Raw genomic sequence first — 16,205 nt, 5'->3', positions numbered from 1 at the left:
AGGGAAAAATAAACCAGTATAAAAATTTTTCTAAAGGGAAAAACCATTAAAAAACGCTAGAAGTGATCAGTGGAAGGCCTGCCCGTGAGGACTGATACGATAAGTTACCATTTCTAACTTGAATGCTTGTAAAGGCCTTTGAAATCCTCAGATGGGACGTATTATTAAATGTGCAATATGTTGCTATCTTAGCAGTGTGAAAGCCAAACCAAGATTCTGGTTTTTTTTCCTTTGTTAATTTCTGAACCTCTTTGTTGTTCCATCAATGTGCTGCTGATAGTATGATGTTAACCTGTCATTTCATAAAAATAAAAGCATACCCAGGCAGATGGCTGACTCTGGACTACTGCTGACCAATTTTAGTAGAGGTGCAGTTCCTAATGAATATCTTTCTCATTGAAATTATTACTTCTAACTAGCACTCTCCAAATCACTACAATGCAATATTGGATTCCCTGTAACAAAATGGAGTTGCTAGGAAACACGACTGGTCAGCCTTTTTCTTGTGAGAGCTGACTTTAAAAAACACTTTATATATTCTTTTCTGAAATTCAAACTACTATTATTTAAATATGATTGCAGATGAGTTAAATTAAAGTTTCATATTAACTGAAGAAAGTAAAAGACATCACTTGACTTTTGCTTTTAAATTCTAAGCTTTTTCATTTTGAGACATATTTTCCACTGCATCAATCTGATGATGCAGAACCGTCAGAGAACATTAATTAGCATGTTGTTAGGATGTAATGGATTTTAATGGCACAACTGAAAGGTCACCCACATGTTCCTAGAAAATTATAAGCAGAGATTCTCCAGCTAAAACAGAAAAAGAAGATGGATAAGCATGAAAATAACGTTATTTCTTCTAGGGCCAGAATGTGAACGTGAATATCTAATGAAGTTTCTATTTTTTTTTCCTTTTCTTCTTTTTTTTTTTCCTTGAGCACAAATGAGACAGAGCAGAAATAAATCAAGTATCAATTTAAGGCTGGAATGTAAAGAGGACTTAAAGTAATTTAAATGAATATTAGAAAAGTGTGAAGAACTGAGGCTTGACTTAGAGATAAGAGTAAATAAAGTCCTTTACTCATTTTATGCATGCTGAGGTACAGCACAGTCTGACTTATATTAGAAATCAGTCTTGAGTCATAGAATTCAGATCATGATGCAGCTCTCTGGAGACTGGATCCTGGGTCATCCACACAATTCAAGGACAGATTCAGGTGGTCTGCCTATGATTTCACACCCACTTCACAAAGCAGCAAGTAAATTATTATTTTCCCCAAATTACTTATTGGAAAGTTGTTTCTAAAGACTGTCCAAGAAAATTGTTTCTAAAGAGTGCAAACAAAAGTTTCTCCAAATTTAAAAAGATCAGACATGTGGTTCTGTCAAAGGTCTGTCTCTGTAAAGTCAATTTCATATGCATAGTATTGACAACATTTTAATAAATAAGGTTTGAAAAGGGTTGTGCAATGACAACATAGCCTACTGCAACATGCATTATGTTCAGCAATGAGTCAAGCTTATACCTAGGATCAGGACTTGTTTAACTGACAGATAAAGGAACATTGGCAAGGGCACTAGGATTAGCTTAACTGTAGTGCTACTGGGAGTCTTTTGACTTCATCTGTCAACAAAGGCAAGCAGATGTAGCTTCCCTGTAACATCTCATTGAAAGGATAACAACTCTAACAGTGCAGTACCTTGCCAAAGACAGTGTTTAATGAATTGCTTATTTGGTTTCACAGAAATAATTTTGTACCTTCAGCAACAAGTCAGGGAACTTGATCAGTGTCCTGGTTTCAGCAGGGATGGAGTTAATTTTCTTCTCAGTAGCTGGTGTGTTTTGGATTTCATGTGTGAAGAATGTTGATAAAAACACTCTGATGATACGAGTTGTTGTTAATGAGACCAAGGACACTGTCTGGCTTTCCAAGTCTTGTTAAAGTCTCGTTAACGTGCAGATGCGGGAAGCTGGACAAAAGACAGACAGAATAATTGATCCGAGCTGGCCAAAGAGAGTATTCCATGCCATAAACGTCATGCTCGGTATATAAGCGGGGGTTGCCCATGGGAGGGTGCGTTCTTTTCTGGCATTCTTTTATGGCATGCATTCCATTTGGGTATCCGTTCGGGCACCCTTGGCATCCTTTTCTTCTATTTTGCTTGCTGACATCGTTCCTCCTACCTTGCTAACCTGCTCTCCCCCCTTTGCTTGCTGCTCGGTGTCGTTCCTGTGATCGCTGCTCAGGACGGGCTGCGTCAGTCATTCGGACATCAGGTGGTGAGAAATTGTATATTGTTAATTTTGTATATTTTGTATATACTAATATCCTTACGTTCTGTTATCTTTGTAGCTTTTAGTATTTTAGTAAACTGTTTTTATCTCAACCCACAAATTTTCCTTTCTTCCCAATTTCTCTCCCCTGTCCCGCTGGGTAGGGGGAGGGTGAGTGAGAAACTGTGTGGTGATCTGGGCTAAACCACCACAATCAGCCATATAATATCTACAAAATTAATGTCCTTAGAGGAGAGATCCTCTATGTTCATTTAAATAAGTCATTTCAGAAAACACAGTAAAATTACATCAGTAATTACTTGCCCCATGTCCAGGCTATGAACAAAAAAAATGTTGTTGAGAAGATTTCTAATTATATATCTTTTAAATGGACTTGAAAAGGCTAAATATTAGCAATGTCAATGTCTCAGTCCATCAAAGATATGACCTATGTCTGTATCTCTAACACAGGTACAGTAATGGGGCAGTGAATATGTGTTATAACAGAATTATAACTTTTTTTTTTCCTAAATTCTTGATATGTCAAAATCTTGGGTGAAACTACAGAGAACATATGCTAGCAATAGTGTGTTTCATTATTAAGTATCTTTGAGTTTATGGTAAACTATTAGATTTGCCCTTGCATTAAACATTGTGATCTCCAGGAACACCCTGCTTCAAAAACTTCCACATTTAGATCTCCAGCATATTCTGCCACCCACCATATAACAAAGGCTACAGAGAATACTAGACATATTAGAAAACCAGACTAGAAAACAATACCAGAAAATAGTGATACATGTTGAGGTGACGAGGGTGGGATATGTGTCACTTTAACCTTTACTCATTAGACATCTAAGAGGTATGGCTTGGTTTCTTCCCTAGTCTATAGAGAAAGTCAAGAAACTCTTGTCTTTTTTAGGCGTATGTTTCACCGTTGGTGAGTCTATCTGTGGAGCATCAGCCTCACGCTGCAGGATTGCTGCAAAACATCACATTGTTTTATGCTGCAGTTGGTGTAATAGCATCATGTTAATGTAGAGCTAGGTTTAAATTAGTAAACTTCAAGAGCAGAAGTAATCTGGCCCAGCTATGTATGACATAATTCAGTGATAATCAAGATAAGTTAGCCTATGCAAAGCTTTCTGCATAGGCTAAATTACTTTTGATAGTTGAATTGGCTTATTGATAGGTCATGTTGCTATCTCTAGAGAATACTGTAGCCTTCTGTATAGTTGTAACTTAGAAGCCATATTTATCGAAGGAAAGTATCTCTTCTGTTTAAATCAGGAATTGAACTAAAGTGAAAATAACTGAAGACAGGAGAAAGCATTAGATGTGCTTGCCTCATTTTCACTCTTACAAGGCATAACATTACGATTACAGTCAGAGACAGTACACTGATCTATATGGACCTTTGTCTTTCTCATTCCCTTTCCCAGTTTGCTTTTACATAAATACTAACTGTTCGAAATGAGCCTATGTATGGTGGCACATCATTGTGGTACTGAGAATTTAAGTATTTGCGATTTCCTTTCCATTTTCAGTTGAAACAAACATGTTTGAACAGGTAAGTGTTACTTTAAAATTTTCATATTATCTTTTCTAAATTTCCATTTCGAACATTGAAAGGTCAAAGCTGTTGATTTCAGGGATGTGTTAAAACAGAAGTGAAGGATGGTCTCTGACTCTTCTGACTACTAGATAATGGTGAATAATAGTGATTAATGTGGAGAAGTGTTGCTCTTCTCATTCAAAATAGCTGTAATTCCATTTGTAGTAAGGAGATGAGAATTGCATACACAGTAGGATCCTTGGGATTAGCAGACTGATTTCCCTTGACCTGAGCACTTCCCATTAATTCTAAGAGATGGAGTTCTATATTAAAGAATAAAATAGAAAAGGTCTTTTGCTGAATTGGGAAAAAATACCAATAAACTGAAAGAAATACAGTCTGTCTATAACAGAAATTGATCAACAGTAGGAGAAATTGAAATTAATCAACAATTAAAACAGTAATTTGTGCTTTTTTAAAATATACTTGTAGTTTTTGTTGTTTGACTTGTGCAACTGATGGCTCATTAATGTTTCATTAGAAAGAACCAATACATGAATTCTGATTATTATACAACAAGTTTATGTTAGCTATATTCTTGCCATGTTTTCTCTTTTTCTTCTTTTTTTTTATATATAAGTGATGTCTCATTAAATTATTACAAAAGTCTCTGAGTTAAAGGCAAGTTCTTTATTCTCATTTTCGTGGTTCCTTTTGCAATGTCTAACTCCCATTATTGTGAGTGGAAAATTAATGCAAGTTAAGAATATGACAGAGACAAGCAAGCTGAAATGAGACTGATCAGAAAAGGCAAATAATAGTAGACAGAAAGTAAAGATAAACACATTCAGTCTTCATATGTTATGATTACTGAGGAAGGAACAGAATTTAAACCCCTACCAGAAACAACTAACCATAAACATCCAGGCTGATGTAAGTTGTCATGGTGATCTGCCACTATTTGCAGATAAGCTCCTGGCTGCTGTGCAGACCAGAATACAGGCAGTAGTAATTCACATCCTTGTGTACAGAAGGGTCTCGCCAAACCTTAGGGAGGTGTCTTCACTAGTTTAAATATAAGTTCTCTCTGTCTTTCACCAATGAAATCTCCTCTTTAGTATGCACTCCATCTTCTGTTACATAGAATATGTGGCTCTTTCATCATGCATTAGTGGGCTGCAGGAGACAGTAAAGTTAGTTTATCACTTACAGAGATAGCAGGCACTAATGTTAGAACACGATAGTCTCTTTCTTGGCGAAGAGATGGTGTTATTTCTGACTATATGCTTGGGTAAGTAATTGAAGAATGCCTAGTTTTCTTTCTGGTGGTCTCTCTGCCCTACTGATGACATGCACTAACAGGACTTCCAGTCAGACAGAAAGGAAAATTGCATTCTAACTCTTTCTGAATATATAGGATATGATAAATGTAAGAAAACTGTGTAAAAGTACTGCTTCCAGATCTTAGAGATAAAGTGTTCCTGTGCCAAGACATTATTCAAATGTGATGAAAATTGTCTCCAAAGATGTTGTAGGTGGTAGAGAGACTGATAGCCCTATTCACAACACTTCAATCTCCCTACCAAATACAGTTTAAAAATAACATGACACTGGTTTGACATGAATTGCTGCAGACTACACATTTGTCGTTCCTATTACTGAATAGAAACCAGGCATTATGGGCTGACATGCATTTAATTCAAGTATGTCTGAGACACTTAGATTGGAAAATAAACAAAACAGCCAATACTGGTGATGGGATTAATACAGGGGTTGGCTTGGGCTGATTTTAAAAGTGTGCAAGAAATTGCTTGTAGGACATCAGAGTATTTTCATTGTGAAACAACTAGAGGATTATGGCTATGAAAAGCACCTTAAACCTTAGTGAACCTGGCTGTGAGACAGCATGTTTGAGAAGCATTTATGTTTACAGTGGAGCTGATTAGGCTCTTTTATTTTCCTGATTTGATATTTATAAATAACAGTTGAAGAAGGGGCTCAAGTTAGCTTTGTAACAGTTCCTGCTGCTGCAAATACCTTCCTCTGGTATTAACTGCTACCATGTCCTGAAAGCAACTTAAACTGAGCTCTAAGTATGGATAGAAGCATGCCTCTGTGAAAAACAGGCATGGGTGACCCCTATTAATACTTATAAAAATTTCATAGGTTCTTTATACAAGATAACTTGGAGAGTGCTCTTTTTCTATGACTGTGTGAGCAAATTAATTTACAAAGTGTAGAGGCATCACATAAAAGCCATAAAGTTAGGTAAATTCTGCATAATACTGTGGAAGACATGTTGTGAAGTGGTTCTTATGAATGTCAATGCTAGTAGCTTTTTTTTTTTCAAAACCTAATCCTTTGCAGAATCCTTATAAATGCTCAGGGCATTATAATTCTTCTTCCTACTAAAGGAGAAATCGGTGACATTACGTTTAGATATAACTTGTATTATTTGCACCTATGTACATATTCTGGATTACAGGTCTAAGCAGTCATCACTTTCACACATATCAGCTTAACATTCTTGTTCAGAAAACCAGCCTCAGGATTTTACTCTGATCATAGCATGGTTTAGAGACAAGAACAAATTTTACCACAAGAAAAATTCCTGCTACCTTGAACAAGCAAAACTATCAGGGTGGAAGATGAATTTCCCCAACAGAATCTTTGATCAAAACCCTAGAATAAGAAAAATCAGCAGGGTAAATGTAGCAGTGACTTAGGATGATATCCAAGATAATAACTGTAAATATTTACAACTCACCAGAGAAGTTGACTTTGAGCTCTAAATTTACATGTATGATTTGCAAGAATGAAAACTCAGTTTAAAAATAGGAATGGTGGCATTAATGTTGATTAGCTTTTGATTAGGTACCTTCACCTGATTTTTTCACTGGGGTCTTCCTTTGTAGTCAGTGGAGAGAAATAGGGACCTCTATGGCTTAGACATGCAGGATGTAAATCAGTTAATTTAAAAAAAATATCTGCTGTTATAATGGATGTTTGGGATGAAATAAATTTATATCAAATTATTTCCTGCATTTTCCCGCTTTTATATGTTAAACATTCATGATTCTGTTTGTTCTTGAAAAACATGCTGGCTCACAGGGGAATAGGAGTTTTTACCTATAGAGATGCATGCCTCATTCTTATTGTCTACAAAACCAGATGAAAGTGACTAAAACAATAAACTAAGACATTATGATTTTCTAGAATCCAGAATTTCTAGTAGAATTTCTTCTACTGATTTTAAGACCAGTCTGGAAGTGAAGGTAGTTGTCAGGATAAGTCCATAACAGGACTAAAGCTTATTGTCTGCTTGCTATGGTGAATGAATGAATGGCTGGAACCCTTAGCAGTAGGACCTCATACAGTGCAATAGGCAGCAGTCTCACCACCAGCAGCTTGGGCAGGGCAGCCTGTTTTCCCTGTGGCTTAGCTTTCCCAGTAATACAGACTATCAGGTGTGGCAGAGCAGGACAGTTCTCATTCCCAACACAAAGTGCTTCTGGAGAAAAAGTAAGTTAGAGCTCTTTCAACAACATAGAAAGACCTTGAAAGGAAAGATCACATTTGATAAACATTATCTAGGCAGAAGAGGTTCCAAAAATATGGAGCCAGGAGTCAGATAGATATTACCTGCTCAGTAACTCAGATTATGAATTTTGATCTAGATTTTTTTCTAGAATGATTCAGCTGGCCAGATCAGATTAAGTCCTTCTGCCCCAGGATTTCTATCTCTGCAGGTTTACAGATAAAAACTTTATTATGTTTGTGCCAGAGAGCTGCAACAGCTGAAAAACAATTACTTGAAGTAAGTCAAGGCTTTGAACAGCACTAGTATGGATCCTGAGAACTAGAGCAGACAAAACAGTTGGATTCATCTGACGAAATTATAGACATCTGCAATGTGTGTGCTTATTACCAAGGTATGTGTCTTTGTTCTCTTCCTTGTCAGAGAAAGAGGTTTTTGAGGGTACAAAACATCTCATCCTGCAGGAACTATCGGAAATAGGCCACTGAACATGAGAAGCATGTCTTTCTCTCCATTGCCTAGGAGGGGAACCAGGCATTCCTAGTTCATACCTACATGCCTGTATTGTCAATAACTGTAGTCAGTCAGGTGAGAGGAACCTAGCCCAGGTGGTCAAGGAGGAGCTAAGAAGTCCTTACTACCTCTTTGTCCTGGGCTGCTGCAGACAAAACAAACCATAGCCTAAGTCTGAGGTAGCTCTTTGAAGCTACTCAGACTTATCTTTCCCCTCTCTGGCCATTCCTAGGAAATTTTAACTATAAGCTGTAGACATACATCTTGACACTCCCTGATTGACTGCTTACTTCCAGGCAGAAGAAAGTGCCAGATGGGGCAATTTTGTTCCTGCAGGAGAATACTCTTCAGATCTCTCGAGCTCTTACAGAGGCAACTTATGCACTATTAAGTATTATAAAGAAAAGGGGAGTTTTTGACCCTGAAATAATCAGTTGTTATTTAAAAAGAAGCCTACCAAACAGAGAATGCTATTTTCTTGGTTCTTACTATGCACATTTAAAAGCTTATTAGTAAATAGCCTCATGTCATCCAAGCATGCTTTTCAATACTGTACTATACATCATCAGCATTATAAAGCTAATACAAGTCCTGAAGTATCTCTTCCTCATTCTTTTAATCCTTTACCTTTCTTATGGAACAAAATATTCTCATGAGGATGTTAAAATAATGAATAGAACAGTTTTGTTGAAACAAACCTACTTTTATGTATATTTCTTTTTAAAAATATATAGGAAATAATCTTTCACAGTACAGCATGTGTGTGTATATTTGTGTTTATAAATTTCATAGGGAATATATACATATATACACATTTGTACCTATATAAGATGTATATACTATCCAATCATATCAGGACCAAACACAAGTTGAAATGAACTAAGTACTCAATTAATGAAAATCTACAAGCCTCCTAAAAGCCAAGAGGCTATGCTGCTTTACAGCAGCAGATGTTCAAAGTGAAGTATTGGATTTGATCATAGCTGATATGGGCAGAGTTTGCTTCTTAAGACTCTGAGCTGTACATGGTTTTATACAGGTACCCCTTGGACATGCACAGGTCCGGGTGGCATTTAACGTCTAAAGTTTTATTTTGCTTTTCTTTGTAGAATTCCACCTCTTTTCTTGTTCCTTTTTTTTTTTTTTCCTTATAAGAAAGATGATGGGGGCTTGTAAATGAAAAAGAGGTTTCTATCAGAGTAGCTGTTTGATGAATGCAGACATCTGTTTCAACTTGTACAATGGTGCTTGCAGGGATGAGAGCAGGGATTCACAAAGGCATAAATGGGAAATAAGCAGAAACTTCTATTGACTTCCATTGGATGCTTAACAGCCTTTGATGACCCTTTTTATCAAATTTAGGTATCTGTATACATTAATAAATCACCTATAAGAAGAATACAAAACAACAGTCTACAGAAGGAATTTCTAATAACGAAGTGTTTTGCTGAAAGGTAGGGTATAAAGCAGCAGTATTATAACATCTGCGTTGAGAAGACATAAATAAATCTCAGCCTGGAAAATCCTACAGTATACACTTGTTTGCTAGCGGCTCATCCCTTGTATTTCAAAAATAAAAGGAAGCAGAAAAATACATTGGGACTAGTTAGTATGAGGACTAGATAGTATGAGGAGTGCAACTCCTGTTATAAAGCACTTTCTTTATGCAGCAGATCAGTGAAAAATAGTATTTTCTGCCTAGCTATATCGGTACTAATTACTGTTTACATAGCATCTAGATAATTTAAAATTGTGTAGACATCAGATTGCAGAATGTGGCATGTTTTGGTTTTGATTTTGATATGTTTGTACTTTTCAATAGTGAAGAGTTTGGAAAAAAATAAAGGAAACCATGCCGGGCTGTAGAAATATGTATCTGTTTTAATAAGACTTTCAGAAAGGCACTATCATTTGCTTCACAAGATCTCTGAATTTCCTCTCAGGAAAAATCCTACATTTTGACATGACATGAATCAGATACACCAAACTTCTCTGGCAGATGTAGGGTGTGGATTGAGGGAGAACCCTTTCAAGAAAAGCAATTAGAAAAATAATAAAAAAGAGCCCCTCCAATTGCTGTCCTGAAAGAAACCACAGCTTCAGCTTCTTTAAAAGCAAAAGGAAAACAAGAAAATAAAATATCCCCTCTCCCTCCCCCTCTGGTGAATGTAGTATATAATTGTTTGTAAGAAAAAAATGTAAATTTACATTATGGTAACCTGTAAAACAACAAAAACAAAGGAATTTATATAAAACACATGCTATGATTTTTGCAATTAATTTCACATTTAATTTGTTTCCCTCAAGTGTAGTCTTACATTATTTAATGGGGGAAAAATGGAAACTCATTAGCATTAGTGAGCCATTTACATTCTTCATGCTTTTTAGCTTAGAGCTGCCTGATCTGAGAGATTTTATTTGTTATGAATATTTATATTATTCTGCACTATGACAGTCACATTTTATCACAATACTTCCTTCAAACATAAGGGTAGGTTATAAGATTTCTTCCCACACATTTTTAGTAATCACTTTTCAAACAACTCCTGTTATAAACTACTTTCTTTATGCAGCAGATTGGCTGTAAAATAATATTCACTGCATACCTGCATTTGTACTAAATATTCTTTATGTAGCATCTACATCATTTAAAAATATAGAGACATCAGCTTGCAGTTGCATGAAGCAGTCAAATTCACCACTTCTCTATATTTTGTCTCATTTTATTCTGTGGCTGCAGGTCTCCATATTAACAGCTTTTTCCTCTTTATTTGAGTCTGACTTTATTTTATTAGCAGCTTTCCCTCCTTTCTTTCAGCCTTATTTTATTTTATTTTTTTTTCTCTTCTCCATCCAATTTCACATTATGGAAAAAGAAATCTGGGAGCTTTTGCTGACATACAGTGTATAAAGGAACCATATGACAGAAGTAGTTGACCTAGTAGTGGTAATCGTGCACAGAAATAGAAGAACTGCAGGGTGAAGTTTTTGATCCATAGCATGGAGCTGTGCAATGATCAATTGCCTGTCCAAATCTGCTCCGTACTTATTATTTTTATGGAAATGTATCATCCCAGCTTCTGTTAGGTATTCTCAGCTTCACTCTGTCTCCACCCCTTGGTGTTCCAACTACTTCTATTAGATTTAACAAAATACCCTGAAAAACAAACATGGGGCCTTTTGAAAGACTGGATTTCATTCTGCAGTTGGAAAATCAAAGCTCCAACTCAATTTTCTGAGAACTCATATTAGGAAATGCAGATTGCAGAGAGCTTAATGGAACTGCCCTACTTTCTGGAGTCATTTGTTTTGATGAGAGGCTGAGTGTAAATTCTGTGCAGAACACAGACAGCTATTATGCAGTTAATTATGCACAAAGTAAACATGTACAATTGCAAACAGCAGAATGCCACCTAATAATGGATAACCTGAGATTTATGGTATGCATGCCCAATCTGTAAAGGCTTCTACTCATGAATCTAAAATGAATGGAACATTACCTAAATGATCCAGAATGAAGGATTTAACATATCACTCTACTCTTATTGCTACTTATTTTCTGTCAGCAGATTTTTCATTTGGCTTTAATTTATTGCACATAAACACTATGCAAATGATTTGGTCATATTCAAAAACATATGGCTTGTGTTTCTGATTACTGGTTAGGCATTTTGTTACCAATTACTTGTTAAAGTAATCACTTCTTTAATTATACTGGTCAGCGATAATGACTTTGCCTTCATTTACTTGAAGACTAACTGCAGCAATATAAGTCGTAATGTGAATGTCCCCAGAAAAACAGAGCACATCCTTTTTGCACACATTAGTTTCTTCATAGGTATTTTTATAAATGTGATTACAGCCTACATTTAATCTTCAGGTTTTCTCTGTTGGAGACTGATCAGTGCTCAGACGTAGTTAGCAGAATCGTGACTGCATCAGAGCCCACTAATGGGAGTGTTGGCTCACACACCACAATTAGCCCTCATCACCTCCATTGTGTCTTCTTTGCAAGGAGAAAAGGGCTTCAAAAATTCATAACTAATTGCAAAGCAGCAAGAAATGCATCTGAACAGCTAGAGCAGTTTATCAGTAAAAGGCAGTTGTTATAGTCTCTTCCTGCAGTTGGATTTCTAGCTTGTCCCTTCTTTTTTGAGGGGAATAAAAGCAAACAAGCCCCTAGACCTTAAGACAACTTTTGTAGCTTTGCTGTGACAGAGATTTGTGACATCGGGGAGAGAATAATTTGCACATTTGAGTAGGTCACCAAATCAGTGGAAATATTGCTGCCATGGCTATCTATGCCTCTCTTTCCTTCTCAAATAGTAATTTGGATTACTATTGCATGTAATGTCTCCCTATAATCAGGTTTTTGTTTCTTTATACTTGCTTCCTGTCTTTATTCCTCTCTTTCCCAACTGCTAGATACTGTTAAAAGATCCCACTGACTCAACTGCATTGTTCAATCCTTTTTGCCTGGGATATTAATAAAACAACAAGAAAAAAAGAATTGGAAAAATTAGTCAGGAATGTGTGTACCATAAGCCATATCTACACTGCTAAATAAACCAGATCCAGAGAATGAGGCTCAAGGACTTGCTCTGTCATCATGCACATTATTTAACTGCTATCATGCTCCTAGTCATGGTTTGGGCACTACCAGAATTTTCTGAGACAATGTCTGGGTAGAATTTAGGGGATAGCATGTGTCAAGGAGCTCTCATATCCCTACCCGTGACAGGTATGTAGTGCAATAATTCTGCCCTGTACAGTTCTCTAACAGTATCCCAGCAAGACCAGCATCTTCAAGCCTTTCCATGTGCCCACACTCAGGCTACACCCCAGAGCCTCCAAAACACCTCCAGTTTCAGGCAGTAAAATGCTGATATAGATTTCTTACTAGTCTAAACATGTTCAACTGAAAAGAAAACATATAGAGATGATAAGCATGACTTAAGGTGACTGAGGCCCAGGGAAAGATGAATACTAAGTGCTACGTAGTGGGGATGTAGCTAAGCCAAACCATTTGCCCAGAGATGGCTCCCTGCCTCTCTTTTATTTAGCAGCAAATATTGGGATTCCATGGAGAGAGATGGAAATGCTTCATACTGTGAGATATTCTTGTCTACAGGTAGATAGAGTAGTCATCAAATATAATGATTAGATCTTTCTGATGCTTAGACAAGGAAAAAGGTTTCCCCCGAAAAACATGAGGATTAATTAAAATGGTCTGTTCTATGCAGCATATTTCCCTTATACATCACTGTAATTAAACTGCAAAAGCGATGCTATTATTACTAATATTACCTAGGCTGAAGTGACAAGTGTGCTGAACTCTATAGTTCTCTTCACATAGATCACACCAGGAAAGTAATTTGGAATAGTGAAGGAAAAACCATGGTGATGCTGAAATACACTGCTGTTGGCACACAAGCTGCCTAGTTCAAAGCTAGCTTGTATGGTTTTTCCTTTGACTGCAATTCAGTCATGCTTGGATACATTGCATCGCTGATGTTTGAACTACTTAAGCACTTTTGGCTTTCCAAACAGTACATTATGACAGCCTGTACCCTTGTAGGCAGAGAAGATGCTGTACAGCCAGAATTTCTTTCAAGCCATGTATTCTCCTTCCATGAGATGTTACATCTGACAAAAAAAAAACAAACTCAAACACAAAAAAAACTTCAACCAACAAAAACACTCAATTATAAAATTAGTAGTAAGGGCATATTGTGTGAAATTACAGAGAATGGAAATGAACCAAACTAGAGAACTAGCAACCGTAATAAAAACAAAGAAACCCAAAAGCAAGGAATTAAGTATGTCTCTTTTCTGGGCCATTTAAGGTTACAGATCATAACTGTGTACTGCATTACATCATTCCTTTTTACTACTTTGATAGTCCCGCCTCCTTTTCTTGCTTTTTTTTTCTGAATCCATCCTGTCACTTTAATTAAGGGCTTAGTTTCTTACAATACATAAAGGAGCTGGGGGAGGCCCACTTTCATCTTTGGGAGACAGCAGTCTTGTCTTTTTTTTTTTTTTCACTTGTTTCTCTGTAATTAAAGCTAAAAATGCAATTATTCTTTACCAGCATTTTTTTTTCCTTGCATAGCTCTTTAAAGATTTTTTTTTCCCTTTCCATTAATATTTTTATCTTTGATTACCGTTCCTTTCCTCTGGATCAGTCTGTTTTCACATCAGATCTCTTCTTGTTGTCATTACAGCCTGCTGTGTGAATCAGTTAAGCCTGGTAAGGTACCTTTACAGTGGCAGCCTTGATTGTGTTTGCTGAGCTATGAGGAAAACAAGGAGCCTAAAAAAAAGTCAACTCTGAAGTTTGCTTGTGAAAGAATCGGCCCCTGTTGAATACACAGTTCAGAAAAAGTCAGAGAATGTTGCACTTAAATTGAAAGTGTCTTATTGAAGTCTCTTGCTGAGAGGAAATCATCCTATGTTGTTAGTTTGATCTTGGTAGGTTTCATCTGTTCAATGCACTACTCCAACTGTATGTTACACCCACTTTGCATAGAGGTAAATAGCAGCACGCTGCCCAAGGCAATGGGGAGTCAGGCTCTTAGTCTTTAAGAAAGGGCTGTGGAAGCAGAGCCCTCACCCAAGCCAGGCTTAAACTCACATTGCAGCAGCGAGGTTGACAGGAGGAGGCACAGCCACAGCAACCTTCTGGGGCTGGAGGGACTTCTGACTTAAATGGCGGCTTTGCAGCTGCACCAATTACTGTCACACATCCAATGGAGTGGGAGGGTGACTGCTTCCAGCCTGAAGCCTACAACCAAGCACCCTCCGCTAATTAGGAACAGAGGAAGAGGAGATCAGAGGAGCTAGTAAGTGTGAAGTCAGTGCTGTGGACAGTTAATAGCAATGCTTTCTTGTTATGCCCTTGAATGTATTACAGAAGTATTGGCAAATCTTATCCTGCCTGTAGGGAAGTGGGTGGCTGACACAGAATAAGAAAGGCTCTTTTCTTTTAGCTGCTGGTTTGAAGCCTGCTCAGACCAGAAATGACAAAGCTGTACTAGATGATGGTCTCTCTGATGCTAATCAATTGTCTTGAAGTATTTATTTGTTAACAGGAGTCTGTATCGTAAAAATTCCCCTCTAGCAATAGAATTCCTTGTGTTTTAACAAATGAGGCCTAGGGCTTGGGTAATCTTGGTGAGATGCAAGAATGAATGACTCTATGCTTCTGATCGTTTTGCTGTTCCTCCCCTCTTCATCCCCTGAGGACTTAGCTGTGGTCTGGAATATGTCTTTGACTAGAACTGGACTAGGATTGCCTCCCTGCTGTGAAAAAGAGGAGTCAAGCAGTGGCAGAAGACAGGGGAAATACGTATTTTGAATGAGAGGATGTAGCAACAGTATTGAGATCCTAGAACTGGGGTAGACTTGGTGTTGGGCTAAAATATGGGCAAGTACTAAGTCTGGAAGAAGGCAGGTTAATTGGTTAGGCATGAACTTTCTTGCACTGTAGCTCATGTCAAATTGTGCTACAGGGCAAAGACGTTTTCTGCCTTTTATCTGATGTTTCCCCTGTGAATTCTGGGAGGTCAGCTTTGGACTTGAATGAACAATATATTTTATTTGTTTGTAACTTCTGCTAGTTTCACCATCTGGCATGAATTGTGCTGCACTGAACATGTTCTATCTTATCAAATTCTATTATCACTTTGTGCTTATCGTGTAGTTTATAATTTTGCAACTGCTTGTGTAAAAATAAGTAAAGCAAGGAAATAAAACTATTAGTGGTTTGAAAACTCTTTAAAATCTTGTTGCAGCCATTCCTGCAAACACCTGAGGCCTGAATCCTTGTCTCAAATATGGATAACTTTAATGTTCTTTTTGTTGTCTGTATAGCTTTATTGTTGTAGAGTGTTATTTTACAACAAATTGAGTATCTTTGGTTTTACCAAGCAGTATATCCCTTTTATTTTGCTTCCACTTATTTATTTGTAGTTCTAACGCACTGTTTATTTCATGCATTTTCCTTCTGTTCATATGTAGTTTAACTAGTATCAAGTTTTACTTTTGTTACCTGAATTCTTTGTTACCTTTAAGTGAGTGTATTTAATTTTTTTAACCTCATTTAAGTGCTTCATTTTAAGTGCGCTTTTAATTTACCTTTTATTTCAAAATTATATATATATATATTTTCTCTTTCTGTGTTGCATTTTCATTTATGTTCTTAAATATGCTCTGTTTGCAGTGCAGAACTTAAGTACTGACTGCTTTTTCTCTTGTTCCTGTTAGCTGCCCCTGGTCACAGTAGGTTGATTTATTTAGTTCTGCAGGCGTTTTTT

This window comes from Chlamydotis macqueenii, chromosome 3, assembly GCF_036417535.1.
Source record: "Chlamydotis macqueenii isolate bChlMac1 chromosome 3, bChlMac1.mat, whole genome shotgun sequence".
In the NCBI taxonomy this organism is placed as follows: domain Eukaryota; kingdom Metazoa; phylum Chordata; class Aves; order Otidiformes; family Otididae; genus Chlamydotis; species Chlamydotis macqueenii.
Note: the sequence above shows the minus strand (reverse complement) of the source record.